The sequence below is a fragment of the Sphaerodactylus townsendi genome, linkage group LG02 (genome assembly GCF_021028975.2).
Source record: "Sphaerodactylus townsendi isolate TG3544 linkage group LG02, MPM_Stown_v2.3, whole genome shotgun sequence".
NCBI classification, from domain to species: Eukaryota; Metazoa; Chordata; class Lepidosauria; order Squamata; family Sphaerodactylidae; genus Sphaerodactylus; species Sphaerodactylus townsendi.
The window spans coordinates 141,257,335-141,265,012 of NC_059426.1; the positions used below are offsets into that span (position 1 = coordinate 141,257,335).

Sequence of the window (7,678 nt, forward strand, 5' to 3'; positions counted from 1 at the left end):
ATTCAAACATTGTTCCCTCCTTGAAAAAAGATGTCTGGACCTAGTGCAACAATTCCTTATATGATTATTGCATGAAAAAAGTTCCAGATTTAGGAAATTAGTTGAAATCTGTAGTTCAAGTTCTACCTCAGCCTGAGGGTTCAATTCCTACTCTTCTTTCTGTTTGTAGGTAGCAGTAAGAATCGAAAACACATCGTTAACATTGGCCCCTTCTGCACATGCAGAACAATGCACTTTCAATCCACTTTCACAATTGTTTGCAAGTGGATTTTGCTATTCCACACAGTAAAATCCAGCTGCAAAGTGGATTGAAAGCGCATTATTCTGCATGTGCGGAAGGAGCCATTCTCTGTTCCTGGACAATATTTTGCAGCAACACTTCTATTGCTCAGTGGAGAGTTTACGTGAAATTGGCACTCTGAATTTTGTTTAGGGGTGCAAACCCAAGAGCACTGTTGTAATGTAGTGCAGATGCTCAACCTAATCAGGAGAGTGACGGCTGTGTTCTGGATCAGCTGAAGCTTCCAGATGAAGTTTTAAGAGTCCATGAGGAGTATTTCACAGCCATAAACTCCAGGAAGGGTTGTAAAAATTTAGATATGTATCTATAACACTGTTGGCTTGTGCTGTATTCTTGTTTACATAAAGCAAATAAAAATACTGTCGAAGGCTTTCACGGCTGGATTCAACTGGTTGTGGTGGGTTTTCTGGACTGTGTGGCCGTGGTCTGGTGGATCTTGTTCCTAACATTTCACCTGCATCTGTGGCTGGCATCTTTAGAGGTGTATCACAGAGGGAAGTCTGTTACACGCTGTGTATGTAACAGACTCCCCACTGAGTGTGTAAAATACTTCCCTCTGCGATACACCTCTGAAGATGCCAGCCACAGATGCAGGCGAAACGTTAGGAACAAGATCCACCAGACCATGGGCACACAGCCTGGAAAAACCACCACAACCAAATAAAAATACTGTCCCTGTTTTGGGTTTTGGAGATATATTTCTGATTTTTAAAATGCTTTTTAATATGCACACAGTATTTTTGGCTTCAGAACCCTACTTGCAAGTCTGTAGAAGTTAGTGCTGCATTTCTTGTGCGTTTCTAGAAGTTAAGGCTACACAAGCTACTAGAGAGTAAAAGTCATTATACTCTATAAAGCAGTTAGGATTATTCTGAAGAACTGACTGGTTGCACCAAACATACATGCACATATCAACCTGTTCTGTAACTGCAGATAGTAAATATTGTTGAAGGTGTTTGCATTGTACCATTATTACGAAATTAACATTTTGTTAAATATACCGGCATTTTTAAAGGAAACTATTGCAGTCACTTCCTACTTCATGTCTTCCTTCAGAATTTAATACAGCGTGTGCTAGCTAGCAAAGAGAGTTCAACAAAATATAGGGGAGATTTTGGTTCAGACAATGATACTTGGTATTGATCCTGACTGTCCCACCAATCAAAAAAGCTTAAAGAAGCTCATCTGGTGGGCACACAAGAGACAGAAGCCTTTTTGACAGAAGCCTCAGAAGCAGTTGAAGACAGTTTTGTATATGACTGCATTTGACTAATTTAGTTTTTATCTATTGGCAGTCCTAATTGAGATTTTTTTTCAGTTTTTTAAAAAAATAATTGTTTTATTTACATTGTAAACTACAGAGCAGTCTATCAAATTGAATAAATAATAACAATAACAATAATTTGTCAGATTCAGAAGGCAGCCCTGCTGGGATCCGCACAAATACTACGCCAATACATTACACCTTTCTAGGCCTCTGGGTGAGGCTCAAAGTGTAATGAAGGCCAACAACCAGCTAAAGATCTGACAGCTGTGAAATCTACCATAATAATAATAATAATAATAAATAAATAATAAATGAATAACTGGTAAGAGAATAGGGAAGTTGCAATATGTCATCTGTGAAATATTTGAAGACATATTGTTTCACAGAACCCTATGACTTATGGGACTGAGTGACATCAACATTCACATCAAAGCCCTTATGCAGCTCAGAACTAGATGATCTTCATGGCAACCATGGGACAGTCCCAGATTCTTATGGGACCTATGCTTGTGAAATGTCATATACTAGATTTATCTCTCTATACTGGACTAGATTTTGATGGCCTTGTGATTAGAGCCACTGGATTTAGACCCCTGCTGTGGTCACACCATTACTTATGACACACAGCTCTAAGGAGCCATGTCTGCAAACTTTGGTCATGTGGAAGAGGTTAAACAAGGCCCAACAGAACCCAGATAAAGGAGAGATAGTATCAGTGGAGAATCACCATGCTCTGGAGGACTATAGTAAGAACAGGCATGGAACCCAGGAGAGATATTGAATCTTGCCGTGACCAACTGTTTCAATTGCACAGTTTATCTTTCCTGAGGAAGACAGCTCTCGCCATGCTAATCCATGCTTTTATAACCTGTAGAACTGACTGTTCTATGTGGGTCTTCATATATGAAGATATCTCAGAAACTACAGCCTGTTTGTTCCTGAATTAAAGGTTCTGTTGCATTCCTTTAAAGCCCTTCAACATAGTCTGGGGCTTATTTGAGACTGCCCCGCCCTGCATAAGACGCCATAACAGCTGCCCTTGGTGAGTCAGGCCCTTCTGCAACTACTTTTGCTTTGGGAGGTAAGAACATCTGCTGACAGGAGCCAGGCCTTTACCACAATTGCCTGAGGCTCTGGAATGACCTCCCAGAGGAGGTGAGTTCCTTTTGCAAAACCTTCTAGAGAGGTTTTGACCTCTCTCGTTCAGAGAGCAAATGACCTGTATGGTCATAAATTGTGTTAATGCTTCAGTTCTTTTAACTGTTAATGCTCATTTTAGCATATTATTCTTCATTTTGGGATTTTACTGGTATCATTTATTTAACTTTTTGTTCTTTATTTTTAGCATGGAAATGTTGCACGTAACAAAGCAAGCAAAAACCAAAGGTTACAGTTGTGTAATTTTCACATTAATCTAATCAGTGTTAGAACTCCTCATGTAACTGACCTAACTTGAGTCATAGAAAAACCATTAAAAGTAAAAGAATATTTGACAAATTAACTATTGACCTTTTTGAGGACTTGGTAAAAGTATTAATTTTGAAAGACAAAATATTGCTGATGGAAATTCCTAGCTACTTGATAACATGAATCCAAAGAATTCTTCATTACCATTACAATAATTTTGCAGAAGGCAACAGAATGTTGTACTGAAGGACCCACAAACTCTTATTCCTGGAACCATATTACTGAAATATTGTTAATGATATTTTGGGTATTGATGAGAAAGCAGACACGTTAAGGACAGAGGGTCAAGGCAAAAGTTTTTTTTATTTCTTAATAGGCAGGCAGCTTTTCTGTGGGAAAAGAGGTGCTGACTATATCACTTCTTCTGCTTCCCCTTTCTGGATTACAGTATGTTTCAGTAAGTGTGCTATAGAACACCAAACACTATCAGGTGCCAATAATTTTCACCTGCTTTCTCTTAGGGAACTGTTGGAGTTCGTCAGCTGGCTCAGGAGGGTGCACAGATTCCCCCACCTGTACCACTGAAATATGTGCCTGTTTCATGAACCTGCTTGCCATATTTTGACAAAGAGTGAAAGTGACAAATGTACTAGTTGCCTCCATTGAGACATGTGAAACATTCAAGACATCCAGCCTATGAAACAGTCAAAGGATATGCCTAGATATCATTCTTATGGTTTGTAGCTTGCAAAGCAAGAACTTTCCAGGTAGAAAACATTGCTTTTGTATATATCAGAAAGGGCAAAACTCCTCATCACACAAGGAAAATAATTTTTTCCCAAGGTAGATTTAAAAGAAAAAATAAGGTACTTGTATGAGAAAGCTAAAAAACAATAAAGTGCACAGCAGACACAGATAATAAAGGAAACTGAATATTGAACCAGTTAAGAACTGCTTTTTACAGTCCACAGCTTAGTTGTTTAGAAGGGCATTTTTCCAATAAAGAATCGGGTTGCTTCTGAGCAAAGCCTTTTAAAAATGCCACCTGTGCCATGGCTAAGACTGTCAGCTGCCCATCACCAGTTGCACATTTTTTGTTGTGGCTCCTACTGGGTGGAATGGGCTGTCTGATGAGGTCAGGAAGGTTCCCACACTGTTTATATGTATAAAAGGATAGTGTTCAGGAAGGCATTTTAATACTAGGAAATAAGGTAGTTTAACATTTGTGAAATTGGTCAACGTTCATTGCTTTCTTCCTTGTACATAATGCACTGTTCTTTGCATTCTTCACCAATTTTGTAATTCATACTTGTTACCGTGTTAGTGCATTGTTTCCAGATTTGGTACCTTGGCTTTATTTACTGTTGTTTTTGTTTTCTATTGTTCTTACTGCACTGTTTTAAATTGTGTAATCTGCCTGGAGCCAGTGGAAACTGTGGAATATAAATAAACAAATACACGCAACCTAGAGTTAAGTATGCCTAAACCTATTGGGATGAATTCTGCCCAGTGTTTGGATTTGGGTCTCTGCAAAGAAACCACACTGTCTTTTTCAGCAAATATTAAATCTTTTACAAATTATCCATCTTACTTCAGAGCCAATAACAGAGCTTTCAGCAGTCCTGATCACCCCATTTGAAATTTGTTGGTTAGCTGAACAGCCACATTGTGCATAGTGCAATTATTTATTTAGCTGTCAGCAGGTGTCACTATTACAGAGGTCTGCTATAAAGAATCCTCTAGTTTAAAAAAACGGCAAAACAATTAAACAAACAACCCTGCAGGACACACGTAGGTGCTGAAGGCTGTTTACTGGGCATGCTCTGTTAGTTTTGGTTGATAAACTGACAGTGAGATCTACAAGTCTGCAGGATTTCAGGCAGAATTTCACACACACACACCGTCCTATTTGAAGTCTCTTAACTGGAAAGTCAGCCATCACAGTCCGATCTTTTTACATATGAAAATTGCACTTTACCACTGATTTGAAAGTGTGGTTTAATGGCAAAAACAGGAGGAAAAGCAAAACAATATGCAGATCAACCATGTGGACCAAGGAACACACCAAGCTATTGCCAAAATCAAGACACTGATTTGGAGAACACTTCCCTGAGTTCCCTGGAGGAAGAACAGAGGGTTTTTTTTTTTAAAAAAAAATACTAATGAACAAATTAGCCTTCATTTTTAAAACAACTGTGTATCTAGACCTCATGGTTGTAGATAAAAAAAATGAAGAACACAATGTCTGGTTAGAAGGTTAAGATTAGACAGGTGTCCCAAGGATCATTTTCTGTCTCATCTTATGATCTGTTGAAAATTACTTTGTCCTAACAGAAAGGGGCAGAAACCCTATAAATCCCTGACTAATTGATGCCACCCTTTTTCTGTGGTTACTGACTCATATAGGGCACATATGCATTCATAATACAACTGTTTACTTTGACACAAGAAGGGAGAAGGTGAAAGCTTCCTTATGCTGATAGAAAGAAGAGTTTGGGGAATTATTATCTGTAGGACAGAGCTAGAAACTACATGAATAAAAATTGTCCCCTTTCTATCACAAGAGGGGCACAGTGCTTTTATTATTTATTGTAACACCCTGATAGCTCAATCAGGGACATTTAGTTCAACAGGTACAGTTTCTCAAGTGTGATGAATGCATGAATCCCTATTTCATTTTGGTTTCAATACAAACATGACTTCCATGGGTGTCCACAACCTGACCAAAATTCATGGGTGTCCACAACCTGACCAAAAAAAAGAGATTCCTTTTATATAATTATGCTACATGATAAGGGATGTCAGGAAGTATATCAGAGGAGGGGGGGAGATACTTTATCTGCTTGTCAAAGATAGAAGGGATGTTTCCCTTTATTAAATACAACAGATTAGTTAATGAATGGATGAGGTATTTAAGGAGCAGTCTTTCATACACACATTTTTTCCTTTATGTTCAGAATATGATTCTGTTCTTCCAGTTCCAAATCTAAATCTCTCCTATGATTATGGGTAATTTCCAGCTATACTTTAAGGTGGAAGCAGTTAGGTATGTTTGCAGACCAAATTCAAATAACCTTTTTTCTTTGGATGAAAAAATAAACACCAAAAACTGTTTTAAAAACTTTTAAACTGGACTTATATCTGGATTCATTTTAATTTACACTCCTTTCACATTATTCCATTCATAAAGATCTTAATTGTTGTGTTACACTTATTTTTAAAATTCAGATTGATTTCAACACAGGAGATGTGCACAATTTTACAAAACATCAGATATCAAATATACTTTTGGCACAGTGACAGCGGCTAATATTTAAATTACTGGCTACTTTACATGCAGGTTCTATTTTAAACATAAAGCATCTTTGATTTTTATATTTGTTTCAGATAATCGAATTCTAAATGTGTGTTTTGTTTTCAGTGTGTGTATTTTCGTTTAAGGATTCTGTGTTTAATGCATTCATTCGGTTTCCCTTCAGTTTTTTTCTGGAAGAGCCTTGTTTTTTAAATCACTAATTTGTGTTCTAGAAAGCTAATTACACCAAAAACCATGAATGCAGTTAGATGGGGTGGTTTTTTTTGGGGGGGGGGGTTTGTTGTGTTCCCCAGAATACCTCCTAGATGATTTTTGGTTCCACGTTGATCTCATATTTGCATCCAGCCACAACTGTAATTGTAAATTTCATTTTGCTTTACGTCTGCAACACGAATGACGTTCAAAGCAGACTCTTGTTCCGAGTCCTGCACGCTGCGAATCCATCTCCCCGTTTACATTCAAAAGTTGACCACGAACGAATTTCCAAACTCTCTGCGAATCTATCACTTTACAGTATGGGGGAAGGGGAGAAGCCCCGCCAAAAAACAAATCGCTCTTCACTCCTTTTTGAAAGCGGCGGCATTTTTCAGCACCACAGAAGGCACGGACAGGTGAGCCATTCAGAGCCCCGCAATGAAAGGTGGACTCCGCTTGCAAGAGGTGCCCAACGTTGTCAAGCTTGCAGCGACCTCCCCGCCCCCCCATCTCCGTCGAACACACATTTCATTGCAACTGCCTGGAATGGGGATCCCAAAAGGAGGGGAACGAGAGCCACGAATCCGGATTGGCATAGCCCTCGAAAGAACGGGGAGGATCTCATTGGTGAGCGGGGATGGGGGGCGGGGGAGAGACGCGGCGCGCGGTCCTCTCTTGGGGCGCCCCTTTCCGGCCAGGGCAAGAGACTCCCTTCCCGAGGGATCGCGTGCCCTGCCCTTCTCCCTTGAGCCCTCTGGGGAAGGAGCCTCCCAAACGCGCCCCCTCCGCCCTTCCCAGACAAGTGGCCCCGGCCCTCCCACTGGACAGGTGCACACAACCCCCCCCCCCCGCCAGTCAGGCGCCCTTCCCGGGCGAGGAGACCCCTGCCGTGAGAGGGGGAGGGGAAACGAGAAAGGCGCGTGACTGGCGGGGGGCCACCTGTCCAACCTCCGCCGCGGAGTCTCGTGGGGCGCCCCACACCCACCTGCCTCTGGTGGCCCCGGAGGGCTGGTGCTGCGCCCGCGCCGCCTCCGCCACGACGCCACCCCCGGTGGCTCAGACCCCTCCGCCGCCCGCCCCGGTCTCCTTTGGCTTTTGGGGCTTCCTAATCGCGGCCGGGCCTCGTGATTGGCTGCTCGGCTCTGACCCCGCGCGGGCTGCGGGCTGGGCGTATAAAAGGGCCGGAGGCGGC

At 41.2% G+C, this 7,678-nt stretch overlaps 1 long non-coding RNA gene across 1 annotated transcript in view; it reads right to left on the minus strand.

Annotated features, from left to right (window-relative positions):
- The window catches only part of LOC125426521, a 77,163-nt gene extending 69,590 nt beyond the window's left edge, over positions 1 to 7,573 (minus strand). The window contains exon 1 of the long non-coding RNA XR_007243524.1: positions 7,472 to 7,573. This is a non-coding gene — a long non-coding RNA (uncharacterized LOC125426521). The remainder of the gene's footprint in view (positions 1 to 7,471) is intronic.
- Positions 7,574 to 7,678: the final 105 nt, after the last annotated feature.